Below are 26,658 nucleotides of genomic sequence, written 5' to 3' on the forward strand. Positions count from 1 at the left end.
ACCGTCCATAACTTGAATGGTGGGCAATACTAGAAAAAGGAAAGCATCCAATATATTTCCAAAGAGCTCCCACTGTTTCATAATCCACATAAAGAAATAATACACCACAGCAAGTATATTCTCAAGGGACAACCACTACAACAAAATAGCTCCTAACTGTCCCTTTTTTGGAGGGATTGTCTTGTGCTTGGAACTACAGGAAGCAAATCTCTCTGCTCCTGTTTACTCCTGGGTTGACTCTCATTTTGGTCCGGTATTTGGAACCCTTATAAACGCACTAATAAACTACCAAAATGTTTTGCATATCAATTTCTCATGGTTGGAAAGCCAATAGAATATACAGGAGCCCTTTTTTTTCTAGCAAATGGCACTATTGTGACAGATTACTTGCTTTACTGTCAATGTAAAGCTTCTGCATGCCTTCTCATTCAGACATGTAATCCCCATGGCCGCTTGCAGAATGAGTAAGAGGCTGATTTATAAAGGAGTGAGGATATGGCTATCTGACAGACTCCGCAGTGTTTACTCCATACCGCATCGTTCATAAAATGCAAGGCACGTTACGGAGCCCGTGCTTTCAGAGCATTCTCTCTCGAACATATGATTGGAGGAGATGTTGGTTACTTGGATTTGACAGGCCATGTGACAGACTATCTTTTATTTCTTATTTATTATTGAAGCTTTGATTGCCTTGGAGTCCTGAAACAAGCAAAGCAGAGGGAATATTTGTAAAGCAGTAATGAAAAAACAATGAATTAGCACCGCACTATAACCAACACTATATAGCGCAAAATTCAAAACTAAGTCCACTAAATATATAAACAAAAAAAGCCCTTGTTGTGTCACTCCAACATGTCAGAAAAATGTAAAAAACAGAATCACTGAGTTAGAAAACGGATCAACCCCCCCCCCCCCCCCCCTTATGTCATTATTTTGCTGAACCACCTTTTGCTTTAATTACAGTCAGTTGGGATATGTCTCTACTTACTAACTTTGCACATCTAGACTTTGCAATAAAGTTAATGTTAAGTTAAATTTGACGGTGACCGTTTGTGGACTGCAGTCTTCAAGACATTCCACAGATTTTTAATGGTCTGGGCTCTGATTAGGCAATGCAAGGACTTTAACCTTTTTCCTGTTATGGGGGTATTTCTCTGCAGCAGGGACTGAAGCACTTGTCAGGATAGAAGGAAAAATGGGTGGGGCAAAATACAGTTAAATTCTTGAGGAAAATCTGCTGCTCTCAACCAGAAAGTTTCAATGGGAAGAATGTTTATCTTCCAGCATGACAATGACCCAAAGCACACAGCAAAAATGACCACACAGTGGTTGAAGGAGAAAAAGCAGCTGCTCCAGAGCTTGGTGAAAGAGCAGAAGCTGCTGACTTCCATCATCCAATCATGTGCAAGTAAAAATGCATTTTTTTTTTCTTGGATGTGATTGGGTATTCTTTGCAAAGCGAAGCTTTACCTCATTTACTAAGCTTCGGAGCAACTGCCTTTGCAAAGTGCCCAGTCAATTTGCCCAGTAATTTAGAAAATGAACCCCCATGTATGCATTGCACAAATATTTGGTCTACATAACACGTGTAAGAATATAATGACAAATAAAATTGTTGTGCAGTTATTTTAACTGCTTCCCATCCGCGCTACAGCCTATATACGGCTGCAGTGCGGACTCGAATTTTCGGGAGGCCGTTTTTAAACGGCCTCCCAGTGACACGCCCCCCGCGCGATCCCGCGAGCGCGCAGCGGGGAGAATCTGTGTCGGCCATGTCCCTTGGACACAGCCGATCACAGATCGTGGTGAATGGCCAATCACAGCGGCCATTCACCACGTGATCGGGCCGTCCAATGAGCGATGATCTCATATGTAAACATATGAGATCATCTCTCATCGCCGGCGCTCCTTCCTCACACGGAGCCTGCAGTGTGAGGAAGGAGGAGGAGCCTCACAGCGCCGGGGACACAGAGACATGTAATCAGGGCACTGATCACCAGTGCCCTGATTACTAAAAGGTAAAAAAACATATACAGTGCCCCCCCCATCAGTGCCCACAGTGCCCGCCATCAGTGTCCCCCATCAATGCCCACAATCAGTGCCCATAGTGCTGCCAGTCAGTGCCCATCAGTGCCTGCTCATCTAGGCACTGATAAGCACTGACTGGCAGCACTATGGGCACTGAGTGTGCGCACTGATGGTGCTGCCCATCAGTGCCGCCCATCAGTGCTCATCAGTGCCACCCGTCAGTGTCCATCAGTGCCTTCCGCCAGTGCCCATCAGTGCCGCCTCTCAGTGCCCATCAGTGCCGCCCGTCAGTGCTGCCTCTCAGTGCCCAGCAGTGCCACCTCTCAGTGCCCAGCAGTGCCACCTCTCAGTGCCCAGCAGTGCCGCCTATCAGTGCTCATCAGTGCCGCCTATCAGTGACGCCTATCAGTGCCGCCTATCAGTGCCACCTATCAATGCCGCCTATCAGTGCTCATCATTGCGGCATATTAGTACCTCCTCATCAGTGCCCATAAGTGCCACCTCATCAGTGCCCATAAGTGCCACCTCATCAGTGCCCATCAGTGCAGCCTATCAGTGCCCATCAGTGCCGCCTCATCAGCTCACATCAGTGAAGGAGAAAAATTTATTTTCAAAATTTACTCGCAGAAAATAAGAAAAACTTTTTTTTTCCCAAATTTTCTGTGTTTATTCTTTTTTTTTGTAAAAAATAAAAAACCCAGAGATGATTACATACCACCAAAAGAAAGCTCTATTTGTGTGAAAAAAATGATAAAAATTTCAAATGGGTACAGTGTAGCATGACCGCGCAATTGTCAGTCAAAGTGTGACAGCACTGAAAGCTGAAAATTGGCCTGGATGGGAAGGGTGTTTAAGTGCACAGTAGGCAAGTGGTTAAGGAGGATAAGGGAGGTATTAATATTAAGGCTCCATGTACACGGGACATTAGAAAAAACGTGCTGCTAGTTCTGACGCCGGGAAAAAGCAACTGTTAAATTGCGTTATTGCACTTTTGGCCACGTTGCTTTTAGCAGTTTTTTTTCTGCCTCCATTCAAAATCAATGGTTCCCTATGGGAGCCTATTGATTTAAATGGAAGTCGCACCGCAAGTCGGATCAGGATGATCCAACTTGCAGCGCAACTTGTGCTGTGAGAATCTTGAGGGGGAACTCCACGCCAAAAATGGGAAAAAAACTGCGTGGGGGTCCCCCCCCCAGGTTCCAAACCAGGCCCTTCGGGTCTGGTATGGAATTTGAGGGTAGCCCCACGCCGAAAAAACGGCGTGGGATCCCCCCCAAAATCCATACCAGACCCTTATCCGAGCATGCAGCCCAGTAGGGCAGGGAGGGGACGAGCGAGCAGCCCCACCCCCCTGTACCATACCAGGCTACATGCCCTCAACATGGTGGGGGGTGCTGGTGCTTTGGGGCAGGGGGAGCTCTGCACCCCCACCCCAAAGCACCTTGCCCCCATGTTGATGAGGACAAGGGCCTCATCCCCACAACCCTGGCCGGTGGTTGTGGGGGTCTGCGGGCAGGGGGCTCATCGGAATCTGGAAGCCCCCTTTAACAAGGGGGCCCCCCAGATCCCGGACCCCCTCCCTATGTGAATGGGTATGGGGTACACTGTACCCCTAACCATTCAACCCATAAAAGGCAGTGTATGTAAATAACGACAGGAGACGCGTTGGAAAGTTTATTAAAAATCTTCATCTGTTCTTCTCTGCTCTGGTCTTCTCCCTCTCCTGGTCTTCTGCTCCTTTGCTGTCCGCTCTTCTGCTCTTATGCTGTCCTCTCTTCTGCTCTTTTGCCCTAGGCTCTTCTCTTCTTCTTCCTCCGGTCCTCCTCCGACAAAGTCTCCGGTGATTATGCCGGTCTCCAGTCTCTGCAGCTTGTTATATAGTCATTGATTTTGAATGGAAGAAAAAAAACTTATAACGTGGCTGAAAGTAGGTTCATCACGTTCGGTCACGTTCGGCCGCGTTTTTGCGTTTGAAACGCCGGGAAACACACGTTCGAACGCAAATAATTGCAAAACGTCCCTGAACTCAACTGCCTGCAAATGACTGTAAACGACCCTGTGTACATGGACAAATAAGATAAAATGTAGATGGGTTCAGGGGCTTCTGAAAAAAACGCCCAACTGCTCCTAAATGGCCATTTACAACCTCCCGTGTACATAGAGCCTAATACTCAGGCAGCTAGTTGCAGTGTATTAATGTATGTGCACTAAATGACATGCTAACAAGTTTTGCTTTAATGCAGCCCATTTTTTTTCTGATGCAGCATATCAAAATGCATAGTAGTACATTACTATGCATTGTGTTGTGCTGCAAAGCATGTGCATCATTGGTGCTCCATTGAAGATGATTGACACCAGAATGCATGCATAGTGCATTGCACATTGCTACAACATACCACAACTGCTAGGTATTATTCATACATAGTATGAGAGTTCCATGTAGCTTTACAACATCAATTTTATTCTGTCAACACATCAATTTTATTCTGTATGCTGCACTGAAAAAATAACAGTGGATATCTGGTTAATACCTTTAGACTACAGACACTTTTTTATCCTCCAATATTATACATGAGTCCCGTATTATAAGACCATCTATCATGGCTTACAATATTGTATATATCCACCTGAGATTCAATAGAAAAGATGTGAAGACATTAAATTAAACAGAGAGATTATTTGAATTTCTTTGGTGCGGACAAGCTGTGAAATCACTAACGGAAGAACAGGTGTGGCTTCTCTGTTATCCTGACACATATAATTAATCTAGCGACGGAGACATCTGGTTCCATCATGATTAATATCTCTATTATCAATCTTAAGCAAACCTTTATAGATCACAAACTTGAACAAGTAAATGTATGTTAAAGGATCAATAATTCTAAATGCAATCAGGTTTATGTAGACGCACTATTGATGATATCTAAAAAAATCTATGTAAATAATTCAAGACAGAGGCTGAAGAGGACTGCCATAGGAAGAAAGGACAAAGTAAGATCTGCAAATCTGTTTCAGGGTCATTGCTGCTATTATATTTTTGAGCCATCTTGTCAGAGTAACACCTGCCCAAACTGTCTCAAGCTGAACTCACATCGTACAGCTCTTTACAGAAAAGAGATTGTCTTTGTAAATCAGAGCATCTAATGATCTTTTATGCAAAAGATCTTTCCCTGAGTTTCCAAATATGCTGAACATGCATGTTTAGGCCTATGAAGGAAGAATGCTGTTGGAGGCCTATTATCATTTACCTGGTGGAGACTGGAACATTGTGGGGGCCTCTCTTGCACCTCCTGCCCAACACTCCCAAAGGTGGAGACAGAAAGTGTGAAGTCACAGAGTGGCAGAAGTGCCGTGGTAGCTGGCTGATGGTATCTGCACTGCAAGTGGATAGAATTGGAAACCACAGGCCTCAGGACATTGGAATAGCTTGGCACCAGAGCTGAAAGTTAGTAACAACGGGGCAGCATTGGAACAGAATCAGTAACAGCTGGGCAAAGCAGTACAGAATCAGCAGACAAAGATAAGTCCAATAATCAAGCCAAAGTTGAAGGTAACCAGATGAGCAGTGTTGAGGCAGAAAGCAGAGACCTGATCAGGTCTCAGGGCACATGGCAACAAGCTGAAGATCATTCAGCAACTTTTCTTAGTGACACATCAGTTTAAATAGGCAACTGGGCGCCAAGTGTGCATGCCAATTGCTATGTGCACATGTGCATTTTCACCAGTGGTGGCTGGTGCTCAATATTTGGGGGGGGGGACAGCAAACCGACGCTGCCACCCCCTACGTGGGAGATGGAGGGAAAGGCGGAGAACACCCCCTCCCTCTGCGTGGGAGATGGACGGGGTGGCGGTGATCAGAGGCTTCCTTACCTTAGGAGGCAGATGACAAGGATCCGGGGTAGACTGCTGCTCTGTGTTCCAGGTACTCCTTCTTCTGGGGCCGTTGCTTCTCCTCCCTGCTGAACAGGAAGTGGGTCCTGGGACCCGATTGGTCGGGATTACTCAGACTCCCTGGCCAATCGGGTCTCAAGACCCGATTCCTGATTGGCTGGGAGGAGACTCAGGAAGACAAAAAGCGAATATTAATTTGCTATTGTCACACAACTGGGTGGGCTCAATGCACAGTGCTCTGTGCCCCGAGCCCACCCTTTTTTGAAGCCAATTAGAGCCTCAGGCTCTAATCATCTGCTTGTAGATTAGGGCTGGGGTGCATGGATTAGCGGGGAGGTGCCCCTGCGCCCTGTATGGACAGGCCACCACTGATCTTCACGCTTGTGGCAAACCATCACAGTAATTTGTCAGATCTCTCTTTTTTTTGGCTATGTCTTTTTTTATTACTGTTGTTGTTCCCCTGCCCCCTTTTTTCAAATTGTCAGCCAGTTTGTCTTACTGCAACTCTGGGGTTCCCCCAATTTTCTTGTTTTGCTAGCTTTTTAATTTTTTGTAAGTGGCAGTCCTCAATTGTACAAAGTTTATTGTGCACCAAACACCCCATTTCATTAAATAAAGTGCATAAAATCACCCATTTCCTATTATCTAATACATTTGTGTATATAATTTGTGTAATAGAATGCATTAAGATAAAAAACCTTCTGCCTTTAGAACTCCTTTAAGTGCTGCACATTGAGCCCTGGTTCACACCGGTTCAGCTTTGAAATCGCGCTACATCAGCGCAATTTCAAATCCGCACATCAGTGTGATTTGAACTGATGATTTCATTGCAGCTTGCGACTTCATTTAACAGAAGTCCATGCAAGTCGCAATGAAATCCGTGAAAAATAGTGAAGGAACCTTTTTCATTATTGCTGTGACATGAGTTACGACGATATGAACGGTTCCATTGCCGGGGTGTGACTTGTCATTTGATTTGGAATTGCATTTGCATGTCAAGTCACACACGGTGCGAACGGGGGCTTACTCTTTGATATAGTAAAGCGCAAACTACAGTACTTCATAATAATCAAAATGTGCATCTTTAACATTTTACTTCTCTGAAATGATAACGGTAAAATGTAATTGTTTTGTGTTGCTTATGACCACACTCTATCACTGCACTGCCCCGTTGAACAAGCTTGATAGTAAATTCCTTACTGATTTTGTGCTTGGTTTAGAGTCCCTTTTAAGCTCAGCGGTGACTGTAAAGAATCACAAATCTCAATGTTTTAGAACACTCCAGAGCCTAGACTAAACATTAGCATTTGTAAGAATTATAGTTTGTAATTAGCTGTTTACCTTTGTCTTGTTTTTTTTTTGTATGTAAATGCATTGTTTGGCTGAAGTAAATTCCTGCAAAACCAATAGATTTATAATTGTAAGAAAATAATTTAATAGCGACACAAACCCTTTGTGTGCGTTTCGGACATAACAGACCATTGTGTAACAATGACTCCCCAAAGGAATTGCTGGAAATGAATGGGTTCCCCTACCTGTCAGGAGGCTGCCCACCATGTTTCCAGATCCCGTAGCTCACTGACAAACTCAGGCTCCAGTCCAGGGATTTTTTTGCTGTTTATTGCAGATCTTAAACAAAATGCTGGAGGGTGTAGAATACCCTAGGGACAAGAAAAAGTCTGAGGACAGCTTCCTGAAAAAACCCCAACCTTGGCAGGCCATTTATTGGTAGCCACAAAGTAATATCTACAAAGAGGGGACAGCCAAATAAACCTGTGAATCTAGCAGAGCTAATGCAGTCCTAATGGAACTCCATGTTTTTTGCTTTTTTTTTTGTTCTTTCCCCTTTCCCTTTTACTCTTATTTTTTCCTTTATTTTTACCTGGTGATCCTGCTAGTAACACACTTCCTTTCCTATGGTCGCACAGTACTGTCTATTGAAGAGCAGTATTTTCACCCTAGGAAAGGAAGCAAATAATAGAAGTTCATTGTTGAGGTTTAGATATAGTCTAAGGGTCCTTTCACACGGGCGTCCGTATGTCCGTTTTTCATCCCATCCGATTGCGGATGAAAAATGGACATAATGCATGTCAATGGGATTGCGGATGTCAGCGGATGACCATCTGCTGACATCCAATTTGCGTCCTTTCCGATCATTTCCATTTTTTTAAATGGAAGAGAACCCTATTTTTCTTCCGTTTAAAAAAATGGAACGGACGCAAAAACGGATGTCAGCGGTGTCATCCGCTGACATCCGCAATCCCATTGACATACATTATCTCCGTTTGTCATCCACAAACGGATGGAATGATAAACGGACATACGGAACTGACACTCCAGAGTGTCATCCGTGTCCGTGTAAAAAAAAAAAAAGTGCCTGAGCGGAGGAAAATACGGTCCCCCCCGTGTGAAAGGACCCTAACACTCAATTCTCTAAGTTTTAGACAAGGCTAAGGATCTTTATTTTAGTCGCATGACTGTAATTTACAAATCAAATTGGACTTACCTGAAAATAGCGGTCACTCATACATATTCATCCTGGTGTACTGTATTTGCTTTATAAAATGAGCGTATAGCATCTGAAAATGTCAAGATAAAGATAATTTTTATTTTCCAGAATAGACACTATTTAAACTTACAATAAACACATATTTTTTTCCATTTTTACCTGTTATTTTTCAACTTTCTTTAACAGACCATGTTATCCAGCAGAAGTGGAAGTTAGAGGGTTGAGACAAGCCAACACTGATAAGGGTTAGCTGGAGCTCACCCTTAATTTGTTAGTCAAGTCTATCTAAAACTGCTAGTACATCTAAAGCCCCATACACACACAACTAATTTCCGCCGACCGGTCGTCCATCTTTTGTCCAGAGTGGTGTTTTGTTGGTTGGAATGTGCCTAGACTGCACACGAATTTTCCCACACGAAAATATATAAATGTGACACTACTTCAGAAGTGATGTCATGTGTTGGTTTGCTTTCTTTGTGTTCTTTCTTCTCTGAGCATGCCCAGTTTGCTCATAAGGTTTTTCCCTGTCGAAATCTGTACTGACTGCACGAAAATCGGACGTGTTTTGACGGAGGACAGAAATTTTATAGCCTGCACACCAGATTTTTTTCGGCCGAAAAGTCGGAGTCGGTTGTCGGAAGCATCATACTAACAAGCCGAAAATCGGCAGATCGGTCGTCGGACGAAAATTCCCGGCCGAATTTCGACTCGTGTGTACGGGCCTTTACAATAACCTCTACCCAGAATGACAATGCACAAGGGTGACTCTCTTTCTTTTCTATTCAGAATGGAGACAGGAAAACTTTACTGACTAAATAAATCATCTGGTGATCTACTTGCCACCACACAACAGCCAACACACTTAAAGTGGTTCTAAAGGCTCAAGGTTTTTTACCCTTCTCTGTGCAGCAGCCCTCAACCATCCTCTAGGAGTATAACTGCCACAGAGCGGACCTTAAGTGGTTAAGGTAACCAACCATTTTTCTTTATAACCACTTCAAGTCCTAATCAAGGGGGACTTCTGTTGTTATTGGAAAAAAAAATACCCCATATAAAACTGAACTTTATATTGCAAGGATTCTAGATTTTTGTACATTCGCAAACTTCTCAGTTTTGAAGGAATTGTTTTTTGTCTTACTATGTACTTTCTAAAACTGATTTCTGAATGGGATGCTCTGTCTTCATTATAATCACCTGAGCAATCTCATGTTGTAATAACACAAGCTTCAGTGTTTGCTACCCTTCAGGCAAGGCAGTGTATTAGAAAGTATTGCACCAAAAAATATAACTCATATTGCTAAAGTTGCCTGTAATTTGACTTTTAGTTCAGTGAAGACCGGGGAAAGGCAGGAAGCCAATCTCACAAGCAAGGCATTAACTTTCTGGGGGAGTTCTGACACACACTGAAAAGAATGCCCTCCAGGTCTCCATATTGCAAGGAAGGGAAATGGAAAGGTCATGTTAAAAAATGCCTTGTGTAGAAATTATACTATGTGTGCTATATTATTATTATAAAACATGGCATTTTCTTTTGACACATTATGAACCACAACTAGCCCATAACTAACCCCTACCTTTCTTAACTATTTTTTTATTTTTTATTTTAGAATAAAGCTTTATTCTTTTTCCCGTAAATGCAGACATAGAAAGAACATCATCAAACCAATTCCAGATGTAGCACCCTCCTAAGTAGGTGCTAGTGAGAGAGTATAATTGTTGGCTCTGTCTGCCTATCAGAGGAGCAGCAGGGAAATCTATATTGCTTTCTGCCTACCAGAGAGCAGGATCTGTGAGTTAGGTCTGCTCATGGTGCTCAGTGTGTTATTCATCTGGTCTAGAGAGTGTTTCACACTGGTCCAATAGGGAGGCATATTGGACAGTGGAGGAAATCTGACCAATGGATTCACAGGCTTGGATACAGCCCCAGTGATTGGCACAGACTGATTGTCTCTGTGCATTCTAGGGTTTAGTATAAAAGCCAGGAGCACATTTGCTGCTGGGTCTTTGGCTGGTGAGCAGAGTCCCGGAGGGAGGGTGGCGGGTGCCTCCTCCTCTGTAGCAATGGTACGCGGTCACAGGTGGTCAGCCTGGGGACCAGAAGGAAGGAGCTGAACCCAGAGGTCCATGAGAGCTGACTGGAGGGTTAAACACACTGGAGACCCTAGAAAACCAGTATCGTGAGTATAGGGGTGCAATGAATGGTGAATCAATCATATATAAATAGTGATCATAAATATATAGTGATCATATATAAATGTGACACAATGAATATGTGATCAATAAATACCATATATGAAGTGATCATAAATAAATAGATAGATAGATAAATAAACAAAATATTTAAAAAAAATGTGCAAATAATTTCCTTATCAACACGTATTGTGCAAATAAGTCACAATCGACTATTTCAGGAGCAAATACCTACAGTGAAACCTTCAAAGTGCCAATAGTGCTGAGTTTGTGATAAATAACAAGTATACATTAATCGCAAATAGATAATAATATAATCAATAAAAATACACATATATAAAGTCCATTTGTGCAAATAATTCCGGATGAACCAGTGCAGGTATTATTGTAGCCACAAATCCAATCCTCCAAAAGGGTCAGTGCTGAGTATGTGCAACCACGAAATCACATAAAGTGGCCAGTGTTCCAAGGTGACACAGTGAAGAACTCCCCCAACACATGCACCCCCTTGTGAATGGGCTTAAAGAGTGTGACTTAGCATTTAAGCACAGTCAAACAACGCATGGTGGTTCAATGGAGCCTATTCATTCCTCCCAGATGGGGGTCCTTCACAGGTGATTACTCCTTCTAGTGTACAGTAATCGTATCATGTATGCAAATGGAGAAAAACTAAATAGTGCTGAAATCCTTTTTAAAAGAAGTTATTAAATAAATAAGCCAGATAATTCACATTCATAAGGTGCTACAGTGCACCAATCTCTTACAGGCATCCAGATCAATAGCGTAGTGGTGTGGTGAGAATGACAGCCCCGTGCAAGAGGTAACAGCTGACCCAATTCCCAGTACAGCGTTCCGTCCGTCCTTGCTCCTCCCCTATGCGTGATTACATAGGGACGTGTCTTCATCAGGGGGATGTCACATCCCCCTGATGAAGTGATATAGTGATCATCCCTGTGGTAAATGAGCCAGGAAGCAATGTGTGTTACATCACTTCACGGTTCAGAGCTGTCATTCCCTGCAAAGCTAATGGAACACAATAAGCATTCAAACTTAACTCAAGTGGAGTGCAGGAGAGTCAGTGGGAGTCTAATAGAAAGAGAAGCTCTCACTGTAAAAATGCTATCTCATGGGGGCTATTGGTCCCAATGTAAGAAATTTCCATACCCTGTAAAATATATAAATGATGTATGTGATACACTTTTATGGGATTAATATGATATGTGGGAATACATAGTGATATGTTTATGAACGTCGCTAGTCTGAAGTATCTTTGTATACTATACAGGACAAGATTGCCTCTTCCCTGCCTTTAGTAGCATGTCAAAGCCAAACATTAGGCATTGTAATTAAGAATGCCCCTTTTGTCTTTAGGACTGCTGATGCTGACCAAACATTGTGTCTCCATCTGGTTATAGGGCCTTAACATGCTAATTTGGGGACTGTTTATCCTAGAGCCTAGGGTAATGGCAGACTTAACGAACGTAAACAATGCTGTAGACATTGGATCACCAGAGATCTTAATTATTATGTGATAAGCATCATAGCCAAGTAGGCTTGAGTTCCATCCAGTCACATTCTTGAGAAAGATTTAATGGACCAATCAGAGTTGCTCAATGAAGGTGAATGGGGGAAACTTGTATAAGAAGAGCCAAAGACTGGACTTGGGAAAAAGAGCTTCAAGGGGGAGCTTCACAGAGGAGCTTGACTGAGACTTGCTGTGGCTGGACTGGGAAGCTGGACTGGTAACCTGACGGGGAGTTTGACAAGGCAGACCTGAGGAGAGCTAGACAGAGGAGTAGCTAGTAAACCCTGACTGAAGGCCATAAAGGACAGGGGAGACCCTGACGGCGGCATGACTGGGAGCTTTAATGGAAGCTTGACAAAGAGTCTTACTGAGGAGTGTCTTAGTGAGACCCTGACTAAATAGCTAGATTAGGAGAGAGACTGGAGGGGACCTTGACTGCAGACTTGAGGGGCAGACCTGACTGAGAAGTCTAATATTGGATGTACTTGCTAGCTAGAACTCTAGTCGATGCTTGAATATTGTTATACATTTGAAAGTAATTTGTCTTCTTAGTTGCAGGGGCTCTATTATTTGTTAGCATCAGGTGCCACTGTTAATGTGTCTGTAATGTTTGTATCTCTAAAATATTGATTCAAGTAATATTTCCTTGTCTGTGACAAAGCTGTTCAAAATAATTCTTTGTACAATATAACCTTTTTTCCTACAGTGTGTGTTGTGTGTTTCATTGCTGACCTACTTTTAAAAAAGAATGGTAAGAAGTGGGCGTCGATTAATAACATTGATATTATATATTCATGTTCGTATAATTGTTGGTGTAATCACCCCCCATTTTCTTACACCAAGTTATGTGAAAAAAGGTTTAAAAAATCAAAGTGACATATAAAAAAAAACGTAAAGTCCCCCACCCGCTTATACATGCACATACTGTACATATCTAAATGCAGGTGTTGGGTGTGGCTACATACCAAAACAATTGGGCCACACAAGTTATACACTGCTCAAAAAAATTAAAGGAACGCTTTGAAAACACATCAGATCTCAACTGTGAAAAATATTATGTTGGATATCTGATATAGACTAGAAAATGTGTTAGAAACTAAAGATGCCACATCGTTTGTTGGAAATGAAATGATCAACCTACAGAGGGCTGAATTCAAAGATACCCCGATAATCAAAGTGAAAAAATTATGCAGCAGGCTGGTCCATTTTGCTGAAATTTAATTTGCAGCAACTCAAAGTGGTACTCAGTAGATTGTATGGCCCCACATGCTTGCGTGCATGCCTGACAATGTTGGGGCATGCTCCTAATGAGATGACGGATGGTATCCTGGGGTATTTCCTCCAAGATATGGACCAGGGCTTCACTGAACAGACTGAGGTGCAACCTGGCAGCGTCGGATGCACTGAAACATAATGTCTCAGAGGTGTTCCATTGGATTTAGGCCAGGCAAAAGTGGGAGCCATGCAATGGTATCAATTCCTTCATCCTCCAGGAACTGGCTGCATACTCCCACTACATGAGGTCAGGCATTGTCATGCACCAAGAGGAACCCAGGACCCACTGCACCAGCATAGGGTCTGGCAATGGGTCCAAAGATTTCATCCTGATACCTAATGGCAGTCAAGGTGTCTTTGTCTAGACTGTAGAGGTCAGTGTGTCCCTCCGTGGATATGCCTCCCCAGACCATCTCTAACCCACCACCAAACCGGTCATGCTGAATGATGTTACAGGCAGCATAACATTCTCCACAGCTTCTCCAGACCCTTTCATGTCTGTCACATGTGCTCAGGGTGATTCTGCTCCCATCTGTGAAAAGCACAGGGCGCCAGTGGCTGGACCTGCCAATTCTGGTGTTCAATGGCAAACTCCACAGTGCCGGGCAGTGAGTACAGGGCCCACTAGAGGACGCTGAGCCCTCAGGCCACCCTTATGAAGTCTGTTTCTGATTGTTTGGTCAGAGACATTCACACCAGTGGCCTACTGGAGGTCATTTTGTAGGGCTCTGGCAGTGCTCATCCTTGATCAAAGGAGCAGATACGGGTCCTGCTGATGGATTAAGAACCTTCTACAGCCCTGTTTAGCTCTCTTAGAGTAACTGCCAGTCTTCTGGAAACTCTTCTATGCTCTTGAGACTGTGCTGGGAGACACAGCAAACCTCCTGGCAATGGTACGTATTGATGTGCCATCCTGAAGGAGTTGGACTGCCTGTACAACTGCGAAACTAGTGAAAAACAGTCAGAAAAGAAGTAGGGAAAAAAATGTCAGTGGCCATTACCTGCCAAACCATTCCTGTTTTGGAGGTCTTCTCATTTTTGCCCATCTAGTGCACCTGTTGTTAATTTCATAAACACCAAAGCAGCTGAAACTGATTAACAATACCCTCTGATATTTAACTGATCAGATCAATATCCCAGGAGTTTTTTTTTCTTTCTTAATACAAACGTTTATTGAAAGATAAAACAGAGCAAACATGTATAACATTCCCGAATATAGGTAAGCATAGTAGTACATGCATACAGTAAAGACTCAGTTGTAGACATATCACCCACTACGACCCAAGAGGTCGGAAAAGGCAAATTGCTCCATTGCATAAACAGTTAACAATATTGTACTTAGGTCAAGAACGTCTATAATCAGTGTACCATTAACCATCATAGTTTGCGAGCGTCACTTTAGAACATATAGATGGCTCAGGACTTACAATATAGAGGTATACAGTACAAGTAAGCGCTGGTAAGGAAGAAAAGAATAGTAGCAAAGAAAAGAAAAAAGAAGGAGAGAAATAAAAAACTGCCACAACCTGAAAAAAGAGTCTAGAATAGGTATAACAGGTTCAATAAAATCAGCAGTTTATTAAAAGGATGGGACAACCTCCTCTTCCTGCAAGCCCCCCAGGGCGATACTCCGCATCACCCATATTGTCCCCATGAGATCGATGGACCCCGCCTAAGCCCAAGACATCCATTTATTGTGGAAGATGTGCATGGTATCATAAATAGTGTGATAATTTGCTTCATTAATTTGATGGTCTCTATTCTCTGGGTTACCTGGGCCCATGGCATCAAAGAGGAGCGCCAATTCAAGGCAATTGCCCAATGGATAGAGCAAAACAAAGTGTGAGCCAACTTTTGCGTGGGAGCTGACACCCAGGGTAGAGAGGCAAAGAGCAGACCCATGACTGGGGACAGTACTACCTGGGTGCCTGTCCATCGGGCGATCATTGTCTCAGCTTGGTCCCATACCTGTTTAATAAGCTCACAGCTCCAAAAAGTGTGGTATAATGTACCCATTCCGGGGCAGCCCCTGAAGCATTGATCAGTGATCGCTGGGTAAAACCTATGAACCTTGTCGGGGGTTAAGTACCACCTCGTGTGGAGTTTGACAGCCATTTCCTTGAGAGCCATCGAGCGAGTGGATTTATGCATATTAGAGAGCATATCTGTCCACTCTTCAGTGGAGAACTCCTCGCCAATGTCAGCCTCCCACCGGACTATCGCTGAGGACTTTTCTGGGAGCAAGGAAGTGTTAAGGGAACCGTATATTCTATCAATCCCTTGTCCCTGGATGTATCCCAGGAGTTTTATTGACTTGCTGCTATACGCTGATTAAAAAGTGTTCCTTTAATTTTTTTGAGCAGTGTATATTGCTTTGGAATGCTGGAGTGACAGCAATAATTCTAGGGCCATTATTTACAGCTAACCTTAAAGCGGAGTTCCACCCTCGTTATACATTTTTTTATAAAAATACCCCCGGGACAGTCAGGGCTACCACATTCCACAATGGCTAGCCTCTGATCTGTCCCGGGTTGCACTTACCTTTCAGGAGAAATACTTACCTTGAAATTGTCTTGTCCAGCGCTGCCATCTCAGGTGTGGGCAGCTTGAAGCCAGCACGATCCTCTTCCGCGTCCTCTTCGGTCCTCTTCCTTCTTCTTTGGTCCCACGATGCACTGCACCGGCCCCGACGTCACTTCCGGGTCTCGCGCGTCATCCCTCCACAGCTTCTGGGCATGCCCAGAAGCTGTTTAGAAGGGAATGACGCGCGCGCCCCGGAACTGACGTCGGGGCCGGTGCAGGCGCAATGATTCCTGGGAGCGATGACGTTCAGCTCCCAGGAATCATTGCAAAAGCCAGGAAGTGACGAATCGCCGTGGCCGCCGAGGGGAGGAAGAAGGAAGTAAGGTGAGTATATTTTCTCTAAAAGGTAAGTGAAAAAAAAAAAAAAAAATTGCGATTATCCATTTGTTTTTCAGGTGACCGGGAGCGAGAAGATGGAGGTAAGTATAAATTTCGGGTGGAACTCCGCTTTAAAATGATAACCTGTAAAGGTTTTTGAAGCATCATCTATTGATAATTTTGGGTACAGAAGTTTCTCACCATTTCAGGGTGAAGAGTGTATCTGTCTTGTATTTTTGTGCATTAAAATTACCATTAGTGTATTTTTACTGAAAATATGCGTTAAATCAACTGTTGCACTAATACTGTGTGACATTAACCACTTGCTGACCGCTCACGTTGCTGCTACTGCAGCAGAGCGGCTTGGCTGGGTCCAGCGACGTAGACCTATGTGGCTGGATTCCTCCCTGTTCCTCCCTATTCAGACACAGCGGGAGTCAGGCCAGGGGAGGAGAGGCGGTTATCACCGCCGCTCTTCCCCGATCGTCGGGGAAAGAGTGAGGAAATCCGCCCGCTTGTGTAAACAAAGCGGACGGATCTCCTCTGTGACAGGCAGGGACAGATCACAAGATTCAGTATAGTTGAACATGGGATCTGTGTCATACAATCCACGTCAGTAAGCATGAGGCACACATTTAACCCCTTGATCACCAACAGTGTTAACCCCTTCCCTGCCAGTGTCATTATTACAGTGACAGTGCATATTTATAGCACTGATTACTGTAGTAATGTCACTGGTCCACCCAAAAGTGTCATAAATGTCAGTTAGGGGTCCAATCTGTCCCCCGCAATGTCGCAGTCCCGCAAAAAAAAAAAAATCGCAGATCACCTCCATTACTAGTAAATAAAAAAATAAACAATAAAAATTACAAAACTTTCCAGTAGTTAGTAAACACAATAACTTTTGCGCAAACCAATAAAAATACGCTTATTGTGATTTTTTTTACCAAAAATATGTAGCAGAAAACAAATTGGCCTACAATTTTAAAAAATATTGATTTATAAATTTTGTTTGGGGAATGTTATACTGTATATCAGAATGTGAAAAATATTGTTTTTTTTTTTCAAAATTGTCGCTCTTTTTTTCAAAAAATTTAAAATTGCACAAGTGATCAAATACCACCAAAAGAAAGCTATATTTGTGGGGAAAAAAATAACATAAATTTTATTTGGGTACAGTGTCGCACGACCACGCAATTGTCTGTTAAAGTAACGCAGTGCCAAATCGCAAAATATAGCCTGGTCAGGAATTGGGCAAAATCTTCTGGGCTTAAAGGGGTTAAAAATATGCTCATTGAGAATTTTTTTGTCAAAGACATGTAGCTAAATACATTTTGGCCTAAATACATGACAAAAAATTAATATATTGAATATTTTTTAACCGTCAAAGTAAAAATGTAAATTTTTTTGCAAAATTTTCGCTCATTTTTTATTAATATTGCAAAAAAATTAAAAGCGCAGAGGTGATCAAATACCACCAAAATAAAGCTCTGTTTATGAGAAAAAAAGGACGCAAATTTTGTTTGGGTGCAGCGTTGCATGACCGCGCAATTGTCAGTTAAAATCAAGCAGTGCCAAGCTGAAAAAAGTGGCCTGGACATTAAGCAGGAAAATCCTCCGGTCCTAAAGTGGTTAAACATTGGAACAGCCTCCATTTTATTCTCAATGGCTCTGCCGTCAGGAAATATATATTGTTTGGAGATTTTAGCTACTCTTCAGGTTTTGAATATGCATTTTAACATGTGTTACAAATGCAAAAAAAAAAAAAAGAGACATGGCAACAAAAAGGTTAAATATCTTTTATAGTAATCTGCTCTTTTTTTAATTGGTTAAAAATCACCCACCAACCCTCTTAAGGAAGCAAATTATTTGCTCATTACCCCATATGGGTGATGTGCAAACAGCAGGCAGCGTCCAACAATTGTTTTAAAGGTACACTGGTTGGTTTCCTTGCATGTTTGTGTAAGTAATAATCATTAGTTATACATTGATTTTGGATTGTACAATGTTGTATTATGTATTAATAAAACTATTATATGTATAATTTTAGATTTTTCTTGTCCATAATACATGTAGAGAGAAAAATTTGTGTACAAACGAACAGTAATGGAAAAATCTATGGATATCTACATTAATATTGGATACTGTAAATGTGTTGAAAAATAAATCTATAGAGTTTTATATTTTGCTGCAGCAAATATATAATGTATACATTATAAGCCTTACAGTAGTGTTAAACCCAATAGCACACATTTATTTCATTGCTTACAATTTCTTAGATGTAATGTCTGCATTCATTTTCTTTTTAAGGCTTTCTTTCTTCTATTCTCTTCTAGTGATCCAGCCAGTAAGTCTGTTGTTTTTCAAATGAACAAGCTTGCCAGCAGAATGTTTCAGTTACAGAGATGAGACAAACCATTTAACACTAGCAGGAGTGCATACAATTATCAGATGTTATTTATTTAAAACCTTTTTCCCAAAAGAAAAACACTATTGCTGTAACTAATTTAAAAATCATTAACTGGAGATTGGCTTCATTTTGGTAATGTATTTAAATCTGCTAGTACATTTACCTCTCCCCTCCACCCAGACTGACAATGCTGCTGTCCAAAGTTGTCCCCTGTGCTCATTCATTCAGAGTGGAGGCACTCTAATACAGAAGGTGTGTTACAGGGCAGATCCCAAGGTGAAAACAGAGAGAAAAAAGGCAAAAAGAGAAAAAAAGATACCTGATGCAGCCACCACATCTAATGATTGGTAAGCTACAACATATAAAATTTAGCTTTTTTTGGTTTAATACCGCTTTAACTTTATGGAGTTTTTTAAGTATGTTTTTGAAATACATGATGCTTTTATAAAGTGTCTGTTTTTGTACCCATTCTGTGAAATAAAGTCTTCAAGAAGACATTATGTCGCATTTTGAGTCAGATTCCTGTCTGCTTAGTGCCTAGAGAAGGAATGGGCAATCTATGGCCCGCAGGCCATATACGGCCCGGCAGACCTTTTAATCCAGCCCGGCCAGGCTTCAGCAAAGGGTGGACCCAGTGCGCCCCGAGCCCACCCATTGTGTGACAATAGCGAATTAAAATTCGCTATTGTCACACGGATCCTCCTCCTGGCCAATCAGGAAGCGGATCTAATACCCACTTCCTGATTGGCCGCAAGGCAAACCCCATGCCATTGGCGGGAGGACTTGAGATGCCGGGGGACTGAGGAGAAGCTGCCGCTGCTGCTGCAGGTAAGTACACTGGTCTTGGGAGGGGGGCCCACACTGCATTGAAGGGGGTACGCATGCTGGTCTCTGCATTGAAGGGGGCACGCACGCTGATCTCTGCATTGAAGGGGGCACGCACGCTGGTCTCTGCATTGAAGGGGGCACGCGTGCTGGTCTCTGCATTGAAGGGGGCACACACGCTGGTCTCTGCATTGAAGGGGGTACGCACGCTGGTCTCTGCATTGAAGGGGGCACGCACGCTGGTCTCTGCATTGAAGAGGGCACGCACGCTGGTCTCTGCATTGAAGGGGGCACACATGCTGGTCTCTGCATTGAAGGGGGGAACGCACGCTGGTCTCTGCATTAACGGGGGCACGCACGCTGGTCTCTGCATTGAAGGGGGCACACACACTGGTTTCTTCATTGAAGGGGGCACGCACCCTCCGCTCTGCATTGAAGGGGGCACGCACGCTGGTCTATGCAATGAAGGGAGCACGCTGGTCTCTGCATTGAAAGGGGGCACGCACTATGGTGTCTGCATTTAAAGGGGGCACACACGCTGGTCTCTGCATTGAAAGGGGGCACGCACGATGGTCTCTGCATTGAAAGGGGGCACGCATGATGGTCTCTGCATTGAAGGGGGCACGCACGCTGGTCTCTGCATTGAAGGGGACATGCACGCTGGTCTCTGCATTGAAGGAGGCACGCACGCTGGTCTCTGCATTGAAGGAGGCACGCACGCTGGTCTCTGCATTGAAGGGGGGCACGCACGCTGGTCTCTGCATTAACGGGGGCACGCACGCTGGTCTCTGCATTAAAGGGGGCACACACACTGGTTTCTGCATTGAAGGGGGCACGCATGCTGGTCTCTGCATTTAAGGGGGCACGCACACTGGTCTCTGCATTGAAGGGGGCACGCACTATGGTGTCTGCATTGAAAGGGGGCACACACGCTGGTCTCTGCATTGAAGGGGGCACGCACGCTGGTCTCTGCATTGAAGGGGGCACGCTGGTCACTGCATTGAAAGGGGGCGCGCTGGTCACTGCATTGAAGGGGGCACGCTGGTCGCTGTTTTGAAGGGGGCACACTAGTCACTGTGCATTGAAAGGGGGCACGCTGGTCACTTTGCATTGAAAGGGGGCACGCTGGTTTCTCTGCATTGAAAGGGGGCACGCTGGTCTCTCTGCATTGAAAGGGGGCACACCATCCATCTACTCTTGGTCCGGCCCCCGGGTCTAATATTAGTAATAATAATAAGTCCATACTATTTATGAGAATGGCTATCTAGCCTTCCTCTTTTTCTGTCAATAGTCTTCTAACATTTAGATGTGGATGGAGTGGATTGTCTTTAGAACTGGCTGAACTTGTTTTGTTTGTCAATGTTTCAAGGGATTTTGAGGTTGTCACCATATTGAACTAAGAGCAGTACTCACATACTTATTAAAGCTAATACCAATGGGTGTGCTACAAATTTTTTAGCTAGCAGTACACTTTAAAGTTTAACTAAAGGCAAACATTTTTTTTTTTTTTTTTTTAGTTTTGTACAGAGTTTTTATTGCGGCCTGTGCCCTCGTTAAGGAGATTCACCTCCCTATTGGTCCTGTTTACCATTTTCATTGAAAGTGAAAGTAAGAGAAAAAACAAAATTTCTCTAGCGCTCATTGACAGACGTAGTCCTCGGTGATACACCACCTTCGGTTATGTTGCCTCCACAGGAGCAGGACTAGACAGGAAATTAAAAAGCTCTGGCCACACCCCAGGGGCAGTCCCAGAGGGTATATCCTCTCTCTCTCTGCCTCAGCAAATCAGTTATTTTCTGTCTAGTTAGGAGTAAGGACCTAGATACCTTGCTGGGATCTTAGGTCCTGGCAAGAATTTTTTCTTGAGAAGATGGCAATATGGAAAACATTACCAAAGTGCGCTAACAAATAATGAACCAAGTGTTCAAAAGGTACATAGATGGTAACCGGATTTAAAAATCATATGCATTCAGTCCAAAACAAAAGTGCAAAAAACTGTGAAAAAGTCTTTCTTTTCAAATTGGAGTGAAGGTAAGGGAGTGTTGGGAGGTGGGTGGGGCCTCGTCCCAAAAATGATCCAAAGTGATTCTCAGTGGCCTGATATACACATGTGGACACCCAGTGTTAGGAGTGGACTCTTACCACAATGTGGAGAGATGTGAGCATGTACTTGGTTGTATCTAGAAGTCCCCAACTGATCAACCCGGCAGGGATGGCTCTCGGAGTGGACCGGAACAATCAGCTGCTTCCGAAGTGGGGGGGGGGGATCTGTAGGCTTCCAAGCAGGGGGAGATGCCAAGACAGAGCAACCCAGAGAAAAGAAGAGGACTATAGTGCATTACCTTCGACTTTAATAATAAAACGAATGAGGGTACACTTACACATTCCGGACAAACAAACAGCAAATACAGGGCGGTCGCGGGTGTCTGCAGTACAAACCGGGACCTATGACAGCACGGCTGGCTCCCCCCGACGCGTTTCCACTAACAAGTCGGCTTCTGGGAAGGAGATTCACCTCCCTATTGGTCCTGTTTACCATTTTCATTGAAAGTGAAAGTAAGAGAAAAAACAAAATTTCTCTAGCGCTCATTGACAGACGTAGTCCTCGGTGATACACCACCTTCGGTTATGTTGCCTCCACAGGAGCAGGACTAGACAGGAAATTAAAAAGCTCTGGCCACACCCCAGGGGCAGTCCCAGAGGGTATATCCTCTCTCTCTCTGCCTCAGCAAATCAGTTATTTTCTGTCTAGTTAGGAGTAAGGACCTAGATACCTTGCTGGGATCTTAGGTCCTGGCAAGAATTTTTTCTTAAAGGATTTTTTAGACAGCTTTTTTTCTCCAGTGTTCCTGTGAGATCTTCAAGCAAGAAAGCTGAACTGGGCGACGGGCTGGATGTTGAGATCCGGTGGTCACCCCAGTTCAGCCTACGAGCGCGTGCAGGCCATAGCTCCGCGCTGGGTCGGCCGCGACAAAGTCCCATTAAAGGACTGTCCACGCGAGTTAAACGTCTCGCTGAAACGCCAAAGACCATGAGTCACGGCGTCCGTATCGGTCGACAGCCCTCCCGCCCCGGTGGAGAGGGGTACTGTCAGGAGTTGGTGCCCGCCTGGTTCCGGTATGGTGAGTAGTATGTTCCCCCTTTCCCCCTGACGGGTTTTGTGGTGAACGCGGGCCCCTCTCTGTATGGTAAGATAGAGTCCCTTTCTATCCTACAACATGACACAGATCCTCCTACTTTGAGTGTGATTTTATGTGTGCAAAAAGCCAGGAGGCTTGGTTTGGGAGCTAACAATCTAATTGTATACATGTTTTAAAGATGTAATCTGTGGCATTCTGGGAATCTTATGGGTTAAGAATAAGCTACCTACCAGTCAGAAGCCACGGACATGTAGACTGCCTTCCTAATCAGATCTCCAGCTATTAGCAGGCCTCCCGAACGACCATGCGGTCCGCCAGGGCCGGTACCGCCAACCACGCCATATCCCCATGCAGAGAGAGTGTTGTGTGCCCTGCAGCACACCGCTATTCAGTACGGGCCGCCGCCATTTTTTTTGCTGGATCGCACGAGCCGCCATTTTGGCGTAGCCTCGTGTCTCCAGCATGGGGGCGGCCATGTTTGAGGTGATCCAAACACCTCGTGGAGCTTGGGGGAGGCGCCGGAAGGCGTACAGAGGGGCGGAGCCGCCTCCTTTTTTCCTGGGCAGCCAGCCAAAAGACTTCCTGTTTGTCAAGACAGCGCTGTAACCTGTTGCAGTTAAACTCTGAGCATCAAGTGGTGAGCCTGGGGGTCTATCTCTCTCTCTCTCTCGATCGATAGGGATCCCTAGCAGGTAACACTAAGGGGCTTTTGTGGCGCTGGGGGTCGAAAAAAAAAAAAAAAAAAAAAAGTTTTATTTTTGAATTATATTATCCAGGAAGTAACTGGAATTATCATGGACCCTGCCACACATATTCCCCCACCTGTTTCCCTCGAGGGGGCCACGGGACCCGCCGGTGCACAGAGTATAGAGTCATTTACAGCAATTTTGGAGTCTATGGTGGCTCGGGTGGAGGCGGCCTGTCAGGGACGGGGGTCAAGGAAGCGACCCCCGCCTACCCCTATACCATCTGACACCTCTGACTCAGATTCAGAGGTGGTCACGGCAATTGCAGGTTCCTCTGCAAGGGCTGTTATCCCAGGTAAAGCCCCCTCAGACAGTGAGGAGGACGCTTCTTCTCCTGCTATTATTCAGGAAGAAGCATTGGTGGACGCACTAGTTGTGGCAGTGCAGGAAACCTTAAAACTTGAGGCTTTACCGGCAGAGGCAACTGAAACAGAGATTCCTTTTGGTACTAATAAGCCCATCAAGACGATGAAGGCTTTTCCTGTACCTAAATGTTTCGGTAATCAGATTAAAGGAGAATGGGAGCATTCTAAACGTACCTTTACTATTTCCAAGCGTATTGCTAGACGCTATCCGTTTGAGGAATCCATCATTAAGAAATGGACGGTACCACCAGTCGTGGATCCGCCTATTTCCAGGCTGAATAAAGCCACGGTTATTCCAGTGGAGGACACTTCGTCCTTTAAGGATCCGGTGGATCGAAAGATGGAAGCAGAGTCCCGCACCATCTTCTCTCTGATAGGGTCAGCTTTTAGACCAGTAATTGTTATTGGTCTAGTTTCCCAGACACTTACGGAATGGGCGAAAATGGTACGCCAAGAACTTAGGGGAAAAGATATTCCCCAGGAGACATCTGATTTGATGGAACAGATTATACAAGGGCTACAGTTTATCTGTGACTAGGGTTGAGCGGACACCTAGATGTCCGTGTTCGACGGGTTCGGCCGAACTTTAAAAAAAAGTCCGGGTCCGTGTCCCGGACTTTTATCCGAACTTTTCCCGGACACCGAACCCCATTGAAGTCAATGGGGACCCGAACTTTAAGGCACTAAAATGGCTCTAAAACACCAAAGGAAAGGGCTAGAGTGCTGCAAATGGCAGCAAAACGTAATTAAGAGCATGGCAAGTGCTCTGCAAACAAATGTGGATAGGGAAATAACTTAAAACAACAAAAAAAAACAGAAAAATAAAACAATGTTCTTCTTCATCTCTGAAGGACGAGGCCCATATGGAGTAGGAGGGAGGTTGAGGTGGTGGTGGATGTGGCGGTGACATAGGCGTGCGCACAGGGTGTGCTGGGTGTGCCTGGGCACACCCTAATCACCTAGGGCACATAGCATTGCCAGTGAGGAGATGGGAAAGATCTCCCTGGGACCTGCTCTGCTCTATTTCTCCTTGCCTACAGGTACATGGCCCCGATACATTACTCTCCCTGCTGGCAAACACATGCATGTGTATTTCAACTTTGGGGTGCACACCTTAATGCAATAGGCTGCGCACACCTATGGGCGGTGTAGGTGGAAGCGGCGGTGGAGGAGGACCAGGGCCGGATTAACAGCATCATGGGCTTGGTGCTGAGGATTTTGAAGGGCCTTAGGGCCGTGCCTTGCCATGCACCCAGAGGAGGAAGGGTGCAGCCATGCATGCCTAATTCAACATGGGATGCTGTCTCTGAAGCCCATAAACACATCCATGCATCGCCAACTGTCCCTCCTTGTCCGGCCTTCACGCTGTGTGGGGAGGTTCTGAGGGTGCTGCCTGGGGAAGCGAGCATAGAAGCCAGACTTCTGTGTTTACAAGTGACAGAAGAGCGGTAACAGTGAATATGGCCAACCCGGGGCCTATATAAAAGGTAGGGGCCTGGAGCTGCAGCTCCAATAGACCCTACATTAATCTGGCCCTGAGGAGGAGGACGAGGTAGCCAACACTGCTTCTTTTCACAAATTTTAAATGAGGGTACACCCCAAAAGAGTGAGAAAGAGCAAAAATGGAACAATGGGTGGGTAAGGTCGGTATCCATTGCTATTCTGCATAAGGTACGGAAAAGTCCCGTGGGATCCATGCCTGGTTCATTTTAATGAACGTGAGCTTGTCCACATTGTCTCTGGACAGGCGGCTGCGCTTGTCTGTTATAACGCCCCCAGCCGTGCTAAATACCCGTTCAGATAATACACTGGCTGCAGGGCACGCCAGCACCTCCAAGGCGTAAAGGGCAAGCTCAGGCCATGTGCCCAATTTGGAGACCCAGAAGTTGAAGGGGGCAGACCCGTCATTCACTACATGTAGGCGTGTGCACACATACTGCTCCACCATGTTGGTAAAATGCTGCCTCCTGCTAAGACGTTCCATCTGAGCTGCTGGTGCTGCTGTTTGTTGTGGCGTGCTGACAAAGCTTTTCCACATTTCGGCCATGCTAACCCTGCCTTCTGAGGTGCTGGCGGTGCCCTGGTTGCGTTGGCGACCTCCTCCTCCTCTGCCTTGTGCTTCCACTGTGGCCCCGCTGTCAGATGGGAATGCCAGCAGCATGGCGTCTACCAGCGTGCGCTTGTACTCGCGCATCTTGCGATCGCGCTCCAGTGAGTGAATTAAGGACGGTACGTTGTCCTTGTAACGGGGATCCAGCAGCGTGGCCACCCAGTAATCAGCACAAGTTAGAATGTGGGCAACTCGGCGGTCGTTGTGGAGACACTGCAGCATGTAATCGCTCATGTGTGCCAGGCTGCCCAGAGGCAACGAAAGGCTGTCCTCTGTGGGAGGTGTATGGTCCGTGTCCTCTGTATCCCCCCAGCCACGCACCAGTGATGGCCATGAGCTGGCCTGGGTGCCACCCTGCTGTGAACATGGTTCCATCTCCTCCTCCAGCTCCTCCTCCTCCTCATCCTCCTCATCCTCCAGAACTGTGCCCCTGCTGGACAATTGCGTCCCTGGCGTTTGCGTGTGCAGGAACCCACCCTCGGAGCCCCTTGCGAATGACTGCCCTGAAAGCCTTGGAAATGTTACCTCTTCATCCTCCTCCTCCTCCTCATCCTGTGCCACATCCTCTTCCATCATCGCCCGAATTGTTTTTTCAAGGAGGCATAGAAGTGGGATAGTTAAGCTGAGAACGGCGTCATTGCCACTGGCCATGTTGGTGGAGTACTCAAAACAGCGCAACAAGGCACACAGGTCTCGCATGGAGGCCCAGTTAAATTAAATAGCGGAATAGAAAATATGATCCA

The sequence above is a fragment of the Pelophylax lessonae genome (genome assembly GCF_965119305.1).
Source record: "Pelophylax lessonae genome assembly, chromosome: 4".
In the NCBI taxonomy this organism is placed as follows: Eukaryota; Metazoa; Chordata; class Amphibia; order Anura; family Ranidae; genus Pelophylax; species Pelophylax lessonae.